This window comes from Ailuropoda melanoleuca, chromosome 3 (genome assembly GCF_002007445.2).
Source record: "Ailuropoda melanoleuca isolate Jingjing chromosome 3, ASM200744v2, whole genome shotgun sequence".
In the NCBI taxonomy this organism is placed as follows: domain Eukaryota; kingdom Metazoa; phylum Chordata; class Mammalia; order Carnivora; family Ursidae; genus Ailuropoda; species Ailuropoda melanoleuca.
The window spans coordinates 58,893,689-58,911,958 of record NC_048220.1 but is presented as its reverse complement, the minus strand read 5'-3'; the positions used below and the strand labels follow the sequence as shown (position 1 = coordinate 58,911,958).

General features: G+C 32.0%; 1 non-coding gene across 1 annotated transcript; it reads left to right on the top strand.

Moving 5' to 3' along the window:
- The first annotated feature begins 2,117 nt into the window (after window positions 1-2,117).
- On the top strand, window positions 2,118-2,222 carry LOC117801633. Its single transcript, XR_004624394.1, has one exon. It is a non-coding gene; the product is annotated as a U6 spliceosomal RNA (small nuclear RNA).
- The last annotated feature ends 16,048 nt before the right edge of the window (window positions 2,223-18,270 follow it).

The window sequence follows — 18,270 nt, the reverse complement described above, 5'->3', positions numbered from 1 at the left end:
ATATGGTATGAGTTGGTAGATTTTTCTTTTTTTGTAAAGAACAAAATTCACATTATTGTCAAACTAATAATAGTTAGCCAACCATTTTATTTCACACATAAGAAAATTGATGCTCAGAGACAAACTAATTTTTTTCAAGTTCGTATAGCTTGCTATTTGTAGGTCCAGAATGAAAATCTTGTGTTTTCTATAGATTCTTAAGAATCTCAAGCAAATGTATAATTATAGATGCTAGGAAGAGATACCTAGGTATGGAAAAACTTGTCCCTTTCTCAGTTGCTTTGCCTTTTGAGTCTGCAAATAGTGTCTAATTGTGCTCTACTTTAGCCCTTTCTTCCTTTAGCTTGATGCTGGTTAAATATACTATGACTAGATTCAACTCTGTTGTAAACAACCCTGATTTCTTCCTTCTTTATATATTTTTTAAAAGATTTATTTATTTATTTTAGAAAGAGGTTGAAAGACAGCGTGAGTGGGGGGAGGGACAGTGAGAGAGAATTTCTAGCAGACTCCCTGCCAAGTGTGGGGCCTGATGTGGAGCTCGATCCCAGGACCTTGAGATCACAATCTAAGCCAAAACCAAGAGATGGATGTCCAACCGACTGAGCCACCCAGGCACCCCTTTCTTTATCTTTATTAGAGTTTTGTTGTTGGTGTTGTTTTTCCCAATGCATATAAAGCATTGCTTCTCTGACTTTATTGAGCATATAAATTACCTGGGCGTTTAGTAAAATGAAGATTCAAATTTAGTAGATCTGGGAAGTGACCTGAAATTTTGTGATTTTGATAAATTCTTAAGTGATGTTGATGCTGCCCATCTGAACATCATTCTTTACTGAGTAGCAAGGCTTCGAAAGAGCAAAATGATGGAGTTATTGCTTTACTTTAAAAGCTGACTCGTCCTTCCACTCCTTGCAGACATTTGAGATTCGGAATAGCCCACGCTGAGAGAGCCTGCCTCAAGGCAATTAGGTGGATAATGAAGGCTTATGCATAGTTGTAATAAAGAGCCTTATGTATATACAACACAAACTGAGAACAAAATCAGCCATTGGACTTCCATGATTCCCTTTTCTTGTTGACTGTTAGGTTTTTGGCATACATCTAAGATTATACAGCCAAGAAAAGGAACAATTTCCAAACAGTATTTCTGGTGTTCTGGATTGATTTAACATGAGTAAACCCTAGGATTATGCCTTTGACTAATTATGCAGCAACAGGTAGGATTTATTCAGTCAATAAGCACTCATTAAACTCAACTACATAGGATGCATTGCCCTTATGCTGCATAAGCAAAAAGAAGCAGTGGTGTCACTATCTGCAGCATGCCATGATACAAAATACTCGGCTGATTTGACAAAAGCTAGGAATTTTATGTTTATATCCATATTTGGTAGCAAAATATGTCATTTACATATTTTCTGAATTATTTTAATGGTAATATATGACTGAGGTAATGCGGTGGTATGAATATAAATCTTGCAACATGCCCTTCACACCCCTTCAAAAACAAGGAAAGAAAGGAAGAAAAATAAAACTATAAATACCCATGTTCTTAGGATAAATATAAGAGGACATCCTCAATTCAACTTTCACGTAAGTGAAAAAATAAATAGCACATTCTACCAAGGTATTGGCTGTACTCCATCACGTGTATTTATGGAGAACAAGAACAATTTGAGAAAGAGATCAACATTTTCAGAATACTCAAATGTAATTGTGAACAAAGAATTTCATAAACAGCAAAACTGTTTCTATCAAGGTTACATGAAAGGATTAAATATGCAAGTGTTCAAAAAATATGCAAGAGCTCAAGGGAATTTTGTACCCATGAGCCCTTCCTGAAGAATCTATTAGAAGATGAATTTTATCCAACCAAGAGGGGCAATGACAACAAAAGGAGTGACAGTAGACATTTTATATACTTAATTCTAGATTGAAGACTAAAAGGAATGTATGGAAGAGGGTGGAATATATTACATTATGTTATGTATAGCATTTGTGTCTGACAACATACTGCAACCAAAAAATGAATGGAAATAGGGGAAGAGAAAATTAGCATATGTTTATTGACGTTGGTACTAGCATTACATATACCATTTAAGCATGCCATTATAGTGCTCACTTCAGCAGCACATATACTAAAATTGAAACAATATAGAAGATTATCATGGCCCCTGTGAAAGAATGGCGTGCAAATTCATGAGGTGTTCTATATTAAAAAAAAAAAGTATACCATTATAAGTCAACAAAAAAGTTAGTGAAGATTAAATAAGAAAATAGAGACATGTTTTCGTACAAAGGTAACCAATGCAAACACGCCTAAGCATCAAAACAAATTTAGTGGATAAAAAAGCAAAGAAACGTGTTATATAAATAAGTATCAAATGTAATGAAATGCATATAATAACTATATCAAACTAATGTAATAATTGAGACAAATATATCGCACCAATAAATGTGAATAGGTCTAATTCATCTATTAAAAACATTTTTAATTTGCTTCACAAAGCAAGAAATGACTATTTAGCTTATAACCTCCACGCTTAAATTTTTTTCCAAAAAACTAAAAATGAAAAATGCACAAATGTATATCAAGCAAATGTTAGCCATAATAAACCAAGAATAGTTATATTGATATCAAAGTGGATACAAAGCTAAAACCATTAAACATGAAAATAAGGGCATGATCTATGGATACAAGCCAAAATTTATAATGAAAATATAAAAATTATAAATAATAGTGAATAAAATAATGCAATAGCAGTCTTTATAAAACAAAACTTAAAAACAATGCAGGGAAACATAAACAGAAACTCACTAATAACTGAAGAACCAAAAACCTTTTAGTAGAATAAACAAATTGACACTGAAATATACATGGAAAAATAAACATGCAAAGATGGACATAAAACCAGTTTTAAAAAAGAAAATTTTTGGAAAAGAATAAACCTAAAGGGGCTTAAAATATAGACCCTTCATAATTAAAATAGCAAGGTTTTGATGCATGAATAGACATGCTAACTAGGGAAATAGATGTCCAGAATTACACTAAAAAATATAAAAGTTTAGTATGAGATGAGGATAGCAACTCATATCTTTTGGGAAGCAAAAGGCTTTTTAATAACATTATTGAGATAATTGGCTAGCCATTGATAAAGGATAAAATTAGATCCAAATCTCATACCATCATACAAGGATAAACATCAAAGATTTCAAAGGCTCTAAATATAAAAACATAAAACCCTATGAGCCTTAGAAGAAAACATAGGTGAAGTTCTCCTTAGTTTTGACTGTGTGGAAATGCTTTCTAACTATGAGTAAAAATGTAGATGCAAAAAAGAAAAGATTGACAAATTTTACTTAATAGAAATAAAATCCATGCCAAAAATGACATTAAAAGTAAAAAAATAGATAGAAGAGAAAACCAAGTTGCAAATTGGAAGGAAATATTTGCAGATAACATATCTAAAAAAGGCTTTTATCCAGAATATACAAAGAGCTCTCAAAAATCAATAGTAAGAGAACAAATGACCCAATTAAAAAAAAAAATCACAGGTTTGAGATACTTCATCAAATAGAATATACAGGAAGCAATTAGGCATATGAAACAAGCTCAGTAATATTCTGAGCCATTAGGGAAACACAAATCAAAACCATAATGAGGTATTATCCCACACCTATTAGAATGGTTAAAATGAAAAATGCTAATAATACCCAGTGTGGGTGAGGATGCAGAGCAAATGGGCCTTGCATAAATTGGTGGTGGGTATGCAAAATGGTACAGCTACTTTGGACAATGTTGTGGCAGTTTTTTATATAGCTAAACTTATACTAATTGTATTCCTCAGAAGTTCTACTCATATGTATTTGCTCTAGAAAAATGAAAACTTGGGGCACCTGGGTGGCACACCTGTTAAGCATCTGCCTTCGGCTCAGGGCGTGATCCCGGTGTTATGGGATCGAGCCCCACATCAGGCTCCTCTGCTGTGAGCCTGCTTCTTCCTCTCCCACTCCCCCTGCTTGTGTTCCCTCTCTCGCTGGCTGTCTCTATCTCTGTCAAATAAATAAATAAAATCTTTAAAAATAAATGAAAACTTATGTTTACACAAACACCTGTGCACAAGTGTTTATAGCTGCTCTTTTCATAATCACCCAAACCTGCAAACAACACAGATGTTCTTCAGTGGGTAAATGGATCAATAAACTGTGGCACACCCATGTAACAGAATACTAATCAGAAATAAAAATGAATAAACGATGTATGTAAATAATTTTGATAAATTTTAAAGATATTACACTGAGTGATAGAAGCTAGCTTCAAATTGTTAAACACTATATTTGCATTGATATGACATCCTCATAAAGACCAAAGTATAATTAGGGAGAAGAGATCAGTGGTTGCCAGGGTAAGAGCTGGGAGAGGTGGTGACTAAAGGGGTAGCACAAGGGAGATTTGGGCCTGATTTGTATTATAGTAATGATTACACAAATCTATATATTAAAAATCAAAGAACTATAAATGAAAAATCTTAATTTTACTGTGTGTTAATATAAAAAAGTGGAAAAATATTTGAGGGGCGCCTGGGCAGCACAGTGGTTAAGCATCTGCCTTCGGCTCAGGGCGTGATCCCGGTGTTATGGGATCGAGCCCCACATCAGGCTCCTCTGCTATGAACCTGCTTCTTCCTCTCCCACTCCCCCTGCTTGTGTTCCCTCTCTCTCTGGCTGTCTCTATCTCTGTCAAATAAATAAATAAAAACTTTTTAAAAAAGTGGAAAAATATTTGAAAACTTGAAAAAAATAAGATATTCATAAAATAAAGTGGAGTGAATTCCAGCAGATATATTGTTCAGTGAAAAAGGTGAAGTGTTAAAGAACATCTTCATATAGCACTCTTTATAGAAAAAGGGAATTTAAAAAATACACATATCATTTATTTATGTAAGAAGAAGCACAGGAAGGATAAACCAGAAGCTGAGGAGATATGTTTCTTTCCATGGGATAAACAATGGGATGTACTGGAATGATGCTTTTTGTACAGTTTGGCCATTTGGAATAGTGTTACTGTTTCATGTCCCCATAAATTGCCTAACTAAAATCAATAAGGATTGGTAAAAGTATTAAATGGCATATATCATACTGTAAGTGTAGAATATAGTAAATCTGAGAAATATTAAGTTATGTTCTCTACTGCTTTAGTGAGCTCCTTTTTTCCCAATAACTTATAGGTGATTTCTTTCATATCTGCAGAGGAGAAAACCTGTAATATTCTAAATACTGCCAATAACAGCCCTTATCTATACCAATCAAACAGCAATCTTAGAACTCTCCACTCTGCCCTTTAAAGTTAATAAAGTACCCTGAAAATTGCTTGGCTAAGTGGTTGACTACAAGAGGAGAGAATATCAAATACTATAATTTCTTTGGTTTAGTATAGATTTTATAGTCACATTTCCCACAGTGTATCAGATATCATCATGCTTTGTAAAGAAAGATATGTAACTTTTTGCTATATACTGAAGCATTTACAAAAGGACATAAAAGGAAATAAAATTTGATGTGAAGCCTTTAAGCTCAGATAAAACAACAATTAAAAAGACCTCTGGTATTTCTAGGGGTGCCTGTGTGGCTCAGTCAGTTAAGCATCTGACTCTTGGTTTCAGCTCAGACATGATCTCAGGGTCCTGGGATTGAGCCCTGCATGGGGGTTCATGCTCAGCGCTGAGTCTGCTTGTCCCTTTCCTTCTGCCCCTCACCTCTTTCTCTCTCTGTCTCTATCTCTCTCTTAAATAAATAAAACCTTAAAAAAAAAAAACCTGGTATGTCTTAGATATGACTATTAACAATATTAATTGAATTATTCATACCATTTTTCTCTGTGAAGTTTATTATTTTTCTATGATCAACTCTATGCATAAACCTTATCCTCTAGTTCTTGCTCATTTTTATTCCTATTAAAAGATATCTAGTTAATAAAGCATAATACATTATTCATTGCCTCATCCAATGGAAATAAATGTTAAATTATGGAGATACTTTATTCAAACTTCCAAAGATTAGCCAAGCAATTAATTATGTTAAATATGAAATTTATTCCCCTTCATTCCCCTTTCTAAGTATAAGCATTTCATTAAATTCTGAGGAATTTTTCCTGTCCTTCCAGTTAAAGATCTGGAAGATATGCAAAAACAAAACAAAACCAAAAAACCTCCTCAGCTATTGTTCTATTAAATTCTAATAAAAAGCCAGGTCCAAGGCTCTGAGTTTTAAAAGCTCCTTAGAGAAAGAAAGCAATAATTACAGAGTTGAGGCAAATATAATTCTGGCATTTAATAGTAAGAACAAGAATAAAAATCAAAATTAGAGGGATGTTTGACCCTTAGGACATGTTTAAGGGCTTTTAGTCATTAATTTAAAAATAAATGCTAGCAATGAAAAAAAATAAGCAAATATTACCTAGTATCAAAAAGTTAGGAAAATCTTCAACTGAAGAAATTTTAAATTGGATTTTTAAGACATAAAGATTTGTGGGAAATTTTTTCATTCATCTTTCATACTTAACCTGGAAATGTATATCCAACATAAATTACATTTATCGGAGGATATCTTTGTGTGAACATTAATGGATGTTGTCAAGTCATTAGCTATTCAGGAGCTCAAGACACAACAGGATCTTGGTCACAGCCTCACTTCTGGATTAGAATGCCTTATGTCGTTTTCTCAAGCACTGGCTGTCATGCAAAATTATTTCTAACACTTTTTTAACCCAAATTTCATGTATGTCTGCAACCTTAAATGACATTGTTAATTAAGGACAGGTCCTCTTCACCCCTACCATTTAACCCTGTGCTTTTTCTGGTTTGTTGATTTCTCTTCCATTCAATCACACTGCAACAATTTATTCCCATTTTGAGATCTAATTGTTACATTTCTGAAGTGAGATTTTTTCTTTCTGATCTTTTTCATGCCTGCTTTTAATACTGGCCCTTTTTTGTAGCGCAGTTAGTTTAAGTTCCTCTGCATTATATCTTTTCATTAATCTAAAAAATATTCTCTAGTTTATTTTAAAAATGCATTGAATAATTTATTTGGTCTCTTCTGAACTCTCTTGTTATAAAAGAGAATTAATCAGTTTCAAGTAGAAGGCACTAATTGCTTGTCTACTGTGCAGATTCTATTTATATACACAAATGTAGGATTCAATTAATTACCATAATATTTATTGAGTGCTATCCAGTATGTTAGAGTTATGTGATAGTAATCCTTCTCCTGTATTATTCAGAGTTCTCCTATTCTGTATGCTCTTAGGGACTCTAAATACTTTCTGAATCCAAGCAACATTTTACACTAAATGTCCCACCCAGCAGCTGATTTAAAGAGATTCAGGTAAAGGTAAATGAATGGCTTAAATTATAGGAATTTTTAAAATTGATAAAATCCGTTGTTTATTTAAGGGAATGTGATCTCTACAGTGTGTGTTTATTGCATGAGCTGCACAACATCTGGCGCCTTCCACATTTACTTGTAAATTGTGGATCATAATCACAGATTCTCAGACTCATGTTAATGAGCACAGAAAAATTCTACAAGTATCAGGGAGATGCAATTTCATTATTTAATCCCTGATTACTAAACAAAATATTTAATACATTTTAGTTTAGAAAATGATTAATATGTTTATTTTAACTTCACAAATTATCAAAACCAAAGGGATTTCTGCTTAATTTTTAAAGAAACCAGGACTTTCACTCTCATTCATATATTGCTTATTGAAATTTTATTTTATATTCCTTCATTTATTCATTCATTCAACAAACATGTAAATAGTCTTAGGTATTAAATCCTTTGTTAAATCCACCTTGATGTATTTCTGAACACTTTGCAAGAAAGATCCATGGTTTTGCATGCAGAGTATCAAACTTACACATTATTAACACAAAGCAGCATAGTTTTGAGCTTTAAGGATTCCAAGGAGTGGTAAGATATCATTAGTATGGTGAAGTTCTCCTATTTGTTCTCAATTCCATTGAGTACCACAGGTTTGCAGGACTGAGTATATCTAACAGAATGAGGATAGTTTGGTTAATTCTGTGATGGACAGAAAGTTACCATGAGTTCTGAGTATCTTAGGGTATCTGAGAAGACACTTAACAACACTGTCCTCTGCTAGAATTCCTATTATATAGAGTGTGAGAGAGGCATATTAGTGTGACAAAACACATCTGGATATCTTTATTTTATTAACAAAGATTCATTTTGTCAAAATAGTGTTCAACAGTTCGTTCAATGGACACTGCCCTCATGAAGTTAACACTTAAGGCATTTGTGCCAGACCAGAACTTACCACACATGGAAGAGACATCTACTATTTTCATCTATTTAGCATTCTTTTTCTTTCTGATTAAAAAAATCCATGTGATTGGGTGGTCTGTATTTTTTTCCTATCTTGTCCACATAAGAGATGCACCCACAATTCACCCCTGCTTAACCAGCATCATTAAGTTTGCCTTGACTCAGGAATTGTTAACTCAAAGATGAAAACATAACTCATATCTGGACAATCAGATTCCTCTACAGGAATGTAATGAAATCATGGAGAAAAATGCACTTTAACTCTTTTCTCCAGTCACTAGATATTAGGAAAATGTGAACCAAGAACTGTGGTTAAGCCACCTTTGACAACATGTGGGAAGAGACTGCATGAAAATCAAATTATCAGAGAGGAAAAATAAGCTAAGAGACAAAAGCAGGTTTCAGACCCATTGTTTTAGACATTAAATCTAGCCATTTCTGAAGTAACAGGGTGTATGTGGACTTCCTGTTGTGTCAACTAATAAATTCCCAGATGTGATTAAACTATTTTAGGTTAAACATAATGTTTCACCTATTTAAGGTAATGTTTTCTGATTACAATGTAAGTTATACTTGTAAAAAAAATCAGACAATGCAGTCTTGTATAACAAAAAAAAATTGGGCCCCAAAATAAGCAATGGGGTGTGTGTATGTGTACACGCATGTGTGCAGGCATGTAAAAGAAAGGGTAGGCGCAGGGCGAGAGAGAGAGTTGATATTCTGTAGCAATAAATTCACTCAGAATAGTTGCTATTTTAAATAATGTAATTATAGAATATTATTTATATTAAACATGTATAGCATTGTATATAACAGAATATATGTATATATCAGATATAGATATATATATAGATATATATATCTCTCTCTCTCTATATATATGTATCAACAAAATGCAACCATGATCAAAGTCAAGAATACCAAAGATTTAATGAAAAAAAGAGTTAAGTGTCTTATTTTGGATCTGAATTCTTTACTAATATAGATTCATAATGTTAATGCTGGATCATGAAATTAAAATGCCTTCAAAATAATGCTTTAGTTTTGGAAACATACAGGGAAAATATGCATTTCCTCAAGACAGCTGTTTACTTTATACTGAAAAAAAAAGATAAAAGGACTTTCATAAATGTTTGCTTAGGCTAGGTCAATAATTTAAACTTACAACATGACAGAAGGTAGTATGTTTACTAATCATAACACTGCAGGAATATTAATCAAATGTGAAGAAATAAAAAAGTTTATTGATGACCATATGGTACATTGAGAACAAGTTTTCCAACTGTTGGGGGGAGGAAGAAATTGCTTCTAAGAGAGACGATATAATTAAAAGTGAGAAGAATGTCCTACTACAAAAAGCAATCTCTAATAATAAAGAGCATCCAATGTAATTGCAGAAAAGAATTATAAAATAATTAAGGATAAATGTACTTTGCACAGAGATACGGACAATAATACAACATTTTAGTAAATGTCACTTAGAAAACAGATATGGAGAACCACTAAACAAAGTGAATAAATGTTAGCAATTGAGAAAAAAAAATCACACAATATTCTTATGCATTTAGTAGAAACAGCACAAAATACTAGAAAGAAAACTAAACCATCCAGATAAAGAATAACTGAAACTACCATGTAATTATTTTTTAATCTTTGAAAAGTTAATGAGAAATCTACCAATTGTATTTAATAGGTAATTTTAAATAAAGGAAAATGTTGGATTATTTTCAATATATAATGTTGAATAAAAATGCATTTGATATATATCACAAGACTGAGATAGTTTTCTCCTTTCCAGGGTACAATTTTATGTGGAGTGAAATATTATGAATATAATATTATATTTCTAAGTGTAAATATTGTATACTTTGTGTATCTATTTTTCTAGATTAATATTGCTAATTCTCTAAAAATACCTTGGAATATGACCTTTATATTATGTGAAAATTACTTTATGACAGTTGTAATAAAGAACCTACATAATAGAATGATAAAGAGAGAGGTATGCTCTGGTGTCTGGTGGCTAGAGACCAGGAATGCTGGTAAATATACAATGCACAGAACAGCCCCTTTTTTTTTTTTAAGATTTTATTTATTTATTTGAGAGAGAGAGTGAGAAAGAGAGCACACAAGCAGGGAGAGGGGCAGAGAGAGAGGGAAAAACAGACTTTCTGCTGACCAGGGAACCTGATGTAGGGCTTGATCCCAGGACCCTGAGATCATGCTTGAGCCTAAGGCAGACACTTAACCAACTGAGCCACCCAGGTGCCCCCAGAACAGCCCCTTAAAATAAAAAAACTGTGTGGTCTGAAATGCCAAGGTTTAGAAATATTATAGACCTTTGGCCCCTTTCATTTCTAAAATTTTAGTTCAGTGAATAGTATTTTCAATTATACCCAGAAAATTAATTCCCTCACTTCTCTTTTGAATTAGACTCTATATATTATTCCCATTTTGGTAATAGCAAATATCTGAAGACTCTTCTCTACATGGCTTGATACAAGTACTGCTTAAGCATAGCATGTGTTTTTAATTATGTTTCATGTGGCAGTACTATCATACATTTCCTGATCTGAGAGTACATGATCTTTAGAAATAATTCAAATTAGGCATATTATTATTTTTCTTACCTATATACTATTTTATTAATTTATATTTTGATAACCACCTCTACTTGTATTGCTTTCTTAATTTAATATTCCCATATATATCACATTTCACATAATTTGGGTTCTTGGGTTTTTTCTCCCTCAGTAAACCAATAGTATATTAAGGACATGAATCATCTGTTAAACCTTGCATGTATTTCAAGTTTGTTAAATTGAAATGGCATATTTAGTCAGATTGTAAGCCTGTGATTTAGTGGAAGAAAAATATTACCCTATAAAGGAGATGAGGCAGATTGCCTTCAGGGTGCTTCCAGAAGGAACCATTCAAACACATTAGGTAGAGATGAATATGAAGTGCAGTGTATTAGTGAAAGGGATCTTGAAATGATAAATCAAAGTTTGCTTGCTTACGTTAAATTTCAAATGTTAGGATTGTATGAACAATGGAAGTATATTACATAATAAATTAAAATAATTACATTTGTTTATATATTTCTATCAAACATTTATTTACTTGCAAAAATGGAGGGCAAACTGAATACATTAATTTAATCCTCATAATTCATTTACAATTGTATAGGAAGGTGCTTTTGTTCACTCATTATTTCACAAAATATATTTCAAAGCTTACATAATACTCAGTGTAATTCAATTATAATAATGTACTATGTTTATTTAAACTTTTCTTCGTTATTAGGTATTTATATTACTTCCAGTTATTTTCTTTTAAAGTTCAGTAAATATTTTTATTCAAAAGTTTTTTTTCCCCTTTTTTAAATTTACAGAGGTTGGAATTACTGGGTAAATATTTTTAAATTAATATATACTTTCCCACCATGAGAATTTAATAAGTAATTGCCTTTGATTTGTTACTTTTTTCATACAGTTAGCGATCATATTGATCTGAAAATCATTTTCATATTGAATATAAATTCAATGTGTGATATTTAATATGTAATTGATATTATCAGAAGCAGTATTAAATAAATAAATCTTTGTCCACATCCAAATGAGACTTAAGTACTGAAGTCTAATAAATTCATACACCATTATCATACTGCTTAATTTAGCTTTTTAAAATCATGTTTTATGTCTTATAATACTCCTCTTTCCTTATTATCTCTATTTTTCAAAAATTTCTTCATAATTCTTACACAATTTTGTGTCAAATGACAGATGGTTATCATTATCAGGTTCTTCCATAAATAGAAATTGGGTCTTAATTGAGTTTGCATTAATCTATAATTGAGGAAAATGTTTATCTTTACAATTTTTTTCCCAGCTGGGAATATTTATTCAATAAATTATTCCTAATGTACCATGGTAAAGTTTTATATGATACTTTACATAGGGCTTGCATTTCTTACAATTATTTACTAGATAATATTATGAATTTACTTTATGCTAGTCCCTGTTCTTAAATACAACACATTTAATCATCACTATTAGCTCCTTGGTGCCTGTATTAATTCTATTTCAGTTTACATGCTGTGAAAACAGAGACAGAGATTTTTGAAATCATCTAAAGTCATGGAACTATAGTGTGATGGAGACACTATGATATATATTTTTTAATAGAAATAAATACCATATAAGTATATGTTCCATATTATCTGTGATACCTATTTGTATATTTATTATATGTAATTTTATAAATAAATATGTTCTAATGTTTTAGGTATTTGAAACTTAATATGAAGAGATGCATGTAAATATACCCACGCACACATACACCCACATACATACACATTCACACACAAATATGCTTTTAATTGATTGTTATTGGTGTGTAAAAAAACTGTGTTGTTATCTTGTATACTACTGTCACAGTTTAAACTGTGTCCTCAAAAAAGATATGTTGAAGTTCTAATGCCCAGAACCTGTGAATGTGACCGTGTTGGGAAATAAGATCTTTGCAGATGTAATGAAGTGAAGATGAGTCCATACTAGCTTAGGAACCCTAACCCAATCACTGGTGCCCTTATAAGAAGAGAAAGCAGATGCAGGGAAGAGAATGCCGCATGAAGACACAGAAACACAACACAGAGGGAAGACAGCCTTATGAAGACAGAGATAGGGAGATTGGAGTTGGCCAAATGCCAAGGAACCCCTGAGGCTATCAGAGCTGCAAAACCAAGGAAGCATCCTTCCCTGGAGATTACAAAGGAAGCACAGCCTACTGAACCCTTCATTTTTAACTTCCAGCCTCCAGGAACTTGATAAAATACACCTCCTTGTTTTAAGCCACCTAGTTTTTGATAGTTTGTTATAGCAGCCCTTGTACTAAAAATTTCATTTGATATTAGTATATTTAGACAAATTTTTGTGTGAAACAACTGAAATTTATATTCTAACTTTTAATATATGTCTGAGTGTATTAACTAATACTTCAACCACAAATTTTGATCATTACAATGATATTATACTTCCTTGGTCTTCACTATAATGAGACACACTTAGGGTTGCATATGTTGCTCATTTGCTTTATTATTATTTTTAGAACTTGTTAAGAGAGAATAGTCGTATTACCAGACCATCTAAATTCTGATATTTTAAATTTGATCAATGCTTTTTTAGTATCTATTGCAATGATAATACATTTTCCTCTTTATATTAGATTATGTCTATAATATCAACTTTTTATTGGCTATCTGTTATAATGCATAATTTTATTTACTAGATTTTATATATACTTTCCACAACTCTATCCAGTAATTGCCTCTTAAAAAATAGATTTTACTGTTCAAAACTATTTTAGGGTTACAATAAATTAAATTGATAGTAGACAGTTACCATATACCTTAAACTCATTTGTCCTACTATTAACAGATTAGTATCGTGCATTTATTAAAATTAATGAACCAATATTGATACATAATTATTAAAGTCAATATTTCATTCAGATTTCTTTGGTTTTGACCTAACATTTTTTGTTCTAAGATTTCATCTGAGATACCAGGTTGCATTTAGTTGTGTCTTTTTTTAAGCTCATCTTGACTGTGACAATTTCTCAGTTACCTTGTTTTGGATAACTATGACAATTTTGAGGAGTTAGGGTACTTTGTGAAATGCCCCTTCTTTGTGCTTTGTCTGTTTTACTCGTGATGAGACTGAGGTTATGATTTCTTGGAAGAAAGACCTTAGAGATAAAGTTCCATTCTCATTGCATTATGTCAAAGGTTCATGTTATCTACATGACTTATCACTGTTAATGAGAACCTTGATCATCTGATGGAAGTAGTGTTTGTCAGATTTCTACACAATGATTTACTCTGTTTTCCTGACTTTCTATCTCTCCCTCTTTGGATGGAAGGCAAAATGTGCAGTATGGTTCACTGTTTGTGATGTAAAGTTCTGTGTGTTTTGAGAAATTCCTAGTGCCATATGCCCATCATTAAAGTGTCAAACAGAATAATTTCACCACACTACAAAATTATTTGTGCTTTACCATTTGAACTCACCAGTCCTCCCTCTGAGGCATTGGCAATCACTGACCTTCCTATCAGTTTTATAATGTAATTTTGCATATTGAAGAATGTAACTGAAATCATACAGTATGTAGGCTCTTTGGAGTAGCTTCTTTTGCTTAGTGATACACATTTAGGATTTATCCATATTTTCTTATGGATTGATAGCATTTCATTTTATCATTGAATAATGTTCCTTCACCAGGTACATTTTGATTTCGACTAGCAACAAATAAGAGTTCCTGTTGCTGCACATCCTCACCAGCAATTTGTACTGTCAGATTTTTGGATTTTAGCCATTCTAATAGGTGTATAGTGATATCTCGTTGTATTAATTTGCAATTCCCTAATCACAAATGATATACATTTTTTCATATGTGTATTTGTCATCTGTATATCCTGTTTGGTGAGGTTCCATTCAGAGCTTTTGTCTACTTTTTATTAGGGTTGTTGACTTATTTTTGAGTTTAAGATTCTTTGTACATTTTGTACGTAAGACCTTTGTCAGATATATCTTCTCCCAGTCTGTGGCTTGTCTTTTCATGCGTTTAACAGTGTCTTTTGCAGAGCAGAAGTTTTCTTTTACTTTTTCTTTCCCTTTTTTTTCCCTCCCTGTTGAGCAAGGAGCCTGATGTGGGACTTGACCCCAGGACTCTGGGATCATGACCTGAGCCAAAGGAAGATGCTTAACTGAGTCACCCAGGCTTCCCTTGTAGAACAGAAGTTTTCAATTTCAGTAACCTCTAAGTTATCAATGTTTTCTTTCAAGAATCATGTTTTTGGTGTTATATCTTAAAACCTTTTACCCAAACCAGGTCATATAGATTTTCTCCTGTTATCTTCTCGAAATGTCATCGTTTTATGTTTCTCATTTGGGTATATGATCCAGTGTTAGTTAATTTTTGTGAAGAGTATAAGGTCTGTATCTAGATTTGTTTGTTTGTTTCATGTAGATGTCCAGTTGTTCCAGCACCGTTTGTTGAAAAAACTATCCTTTGTCCTTTAATTTGCCTTTGTTTCTTTGTAAATAAATAAATAAATAAATAAATAAATAAATAAATAAAGTTGACTCTATTTGTGTGGTTCTATCTTTGAGCTCTCTATTCTGTTTCATTGAGTAAATATTGAAATTGGGTAATGTGAGTTCCCCAACTTTGTTGTTCTTTGTCAGTAATGTGTTGTTTGTGTGTGTGTGTCTTTGCATATAAAGTTTAGGATTTACTGGTATATAAAAAATAACTTCTTGAGATTTGATTATAATTTCGATGAATCTATAGATTAATGTTGAAAGACTTAACATCATTACAATATTAAATTTTCCAGTCCATGAAAACTAAGTATCTCTCCATTTATTTAAAACTGCTTTTATTTTATTCATCAGGATTTTGCTATTTTCTACATATAGATCTTATACATATTTCACTAATTTATATTTAAGAATTTCGTTTTTTTGAATCTGTAAATTGCAGTTTTAAAATTGAGATTGCAATTGCTGATTGCTCACATATGGGAAAGCAATCAACTTTTGGATATTAAACTTATATTTTGTGACCTTGATATATTTGTTAATTAATTGCAGAAAACTTTTCTAGATTCTTTGGAATTCTGTATATAGATAATTTTATCATCTTTGAACAAAGACAGTTTTGTCTACTCCTTTCCAATCTTGTATCTTCTATTCCTTCTTAGTTCAGTAGCTGGGACTTCCAGTGTGATGTTGAATTGGAGTGTTGAGAGGGATGATCCTTGCCTTGTTTCTAATCTTAAGTAGATCATGTGTTTTGTTACGATCATTTGTTTTTTATTCTTTATCCTGTTGATGTGATGGTTTACATTATTTGGATTCCAAATATACAACTAACCGGCTACTTGGAATAATTCCTACTTGGTTATGGCAAATAATTCTGTTAAATATTCTCAGATTCAATTTGCTAAAGTTCTGTTGAGCATTTTTGCATCTATGTTTATGAGAAATATTAGTCTATAGTTTTCCCTTTTTTTGTAATGGTTTTATATGGTTTTGCTTAGGGTGGTGCTGGCCTCATTGAATTAGTTAGGAAACATTTCTTCTGCTTCTGTTTTCTAGAAGTGTTTGTGGAGAAGATTACCATTTCTTTTTAAATGGTAGAATTCTGCAGTAGAATCATTTGGGCCTGATGCTTTATTTATTTTTATAGAAGGTTATTTTTCTAGAGGGTCTTCATATGCTTCATATGCTGTCCAATTCAAATTGTTTATTTATTTACTTATTGCATAATTTTTAGTAGTTTGTGCCTTTCAATAACTTGGTCCATATTATGTAAGTTACCAAATTTGTGAGCATAGAGTTGCCCATAGTCTTCCCTTTTTAAACTATTTTTATTGGTATATTTAAGTCATTACTATTTAAAATGATTATTGATATTGTTGGATCATATGTATCATTTATAATTTTTTTATTTATTGCACTTGTTTTTATATTTCTTTTTTCTTTCTTTTCCTGTCTTTTCTGACTAATTGAGGGTTTTATAGAATTCCATTTTATCTCATCTCTTAGCATTTTGATTATGCTTTTAAAAAACTAGTGCCGTACAGATTGCAATATAAATTTATGATTAAAGTCACCCTCAAACAACACTATAATGTTTCATATGTACCTATAGAAGTATCCCAGTTTTTTCCTTATCATCTCTGATAATATTGCTGTCATCCGTTTCACCTATTCAATATAGCGTTCTATAATTACTTTTAAAATAGTTAATTTTAGATCAATTAAGGACACACAAAAAAATATTTATCTTCATTTATTCTTTCCTTGACACACTCTTCCTATAAATATGTAGATTCAGATTTCTGATCTATGTAATTTTCTTTTTTACTGAAAAACTTCTTTTAACAATTTTTGCAAGGCAGACTTCCTAGCAATGCATTCCTTCAGTTTTTTGTTTGAGAAATTCTTTATTTCTTCTTCGTTTTTGAAGAATAATTGTGCAGGATATCAAATTTTAGATTAGTAGCATTTTTCTCTTTCAGCATATTTCACTCTCTTTTGCTTGCATAGTAACTGACAAAAAGTCCAATGTAATTGTTACACTTGTTACATAATAATGCTGTTGTTATACACCATAGTTAGATCTCTGCCCACTGCCCTCCAGATTCTTTCAAGATTTTTGCTGTGTTTTTGGTTTCTACATTAGGTATGTGATATGCCTACATGTCAGTTTTTTGCTATTTATCATTCTGTTGTTTTCTTACCTTCATGGATCAGTGGTTTGGAGCTTGTCATTGTGGAAAATTCTTAACCATTATTACTTCAAATATTTCTTCTCCATTCGCTTTCTTCTTCTGATATTCTAATCACCATATGTTACATCTCTTGTCCCACAGTTCTTAGATATTTGGTTCTGGTTTCCTTCTTTTTTTCTTTGCATTTCAGTTTTTGAAGTTTTTATGGGCATATCTCCCATATCACATATTTTTGTCTCAGTCATGTCCAGTTTACTGATAAGCCCATCAAAGACATTCTTCATTTTTCTAAGTGTTTTTTATTTGTACCATTTCCAATTCATTTTTTTCTTAGAATTTCTGTTTATTTTACCAGTCTGGTGTCTTGTCTCCTTTTCCACTGCAGCCCCCTAACATATTGGTTGTAATTATTTAAAATTCCCTTTGTGGGAGCACCTGGATGACTCAGTCAGTTAAACATCTGACTCTTGTTTTTGACCCAGGTCATGATCACAGGGTGTTAGATCAAGCCCCACATCAGGCTCCACACTCAGCAGGGAGTCTGCTGGAGATTCTCTTTCCCTCTTCCTCCGACCCTCTTCCTATGTGTGCTCTCTCTCTCTCTCTCTCTCTCA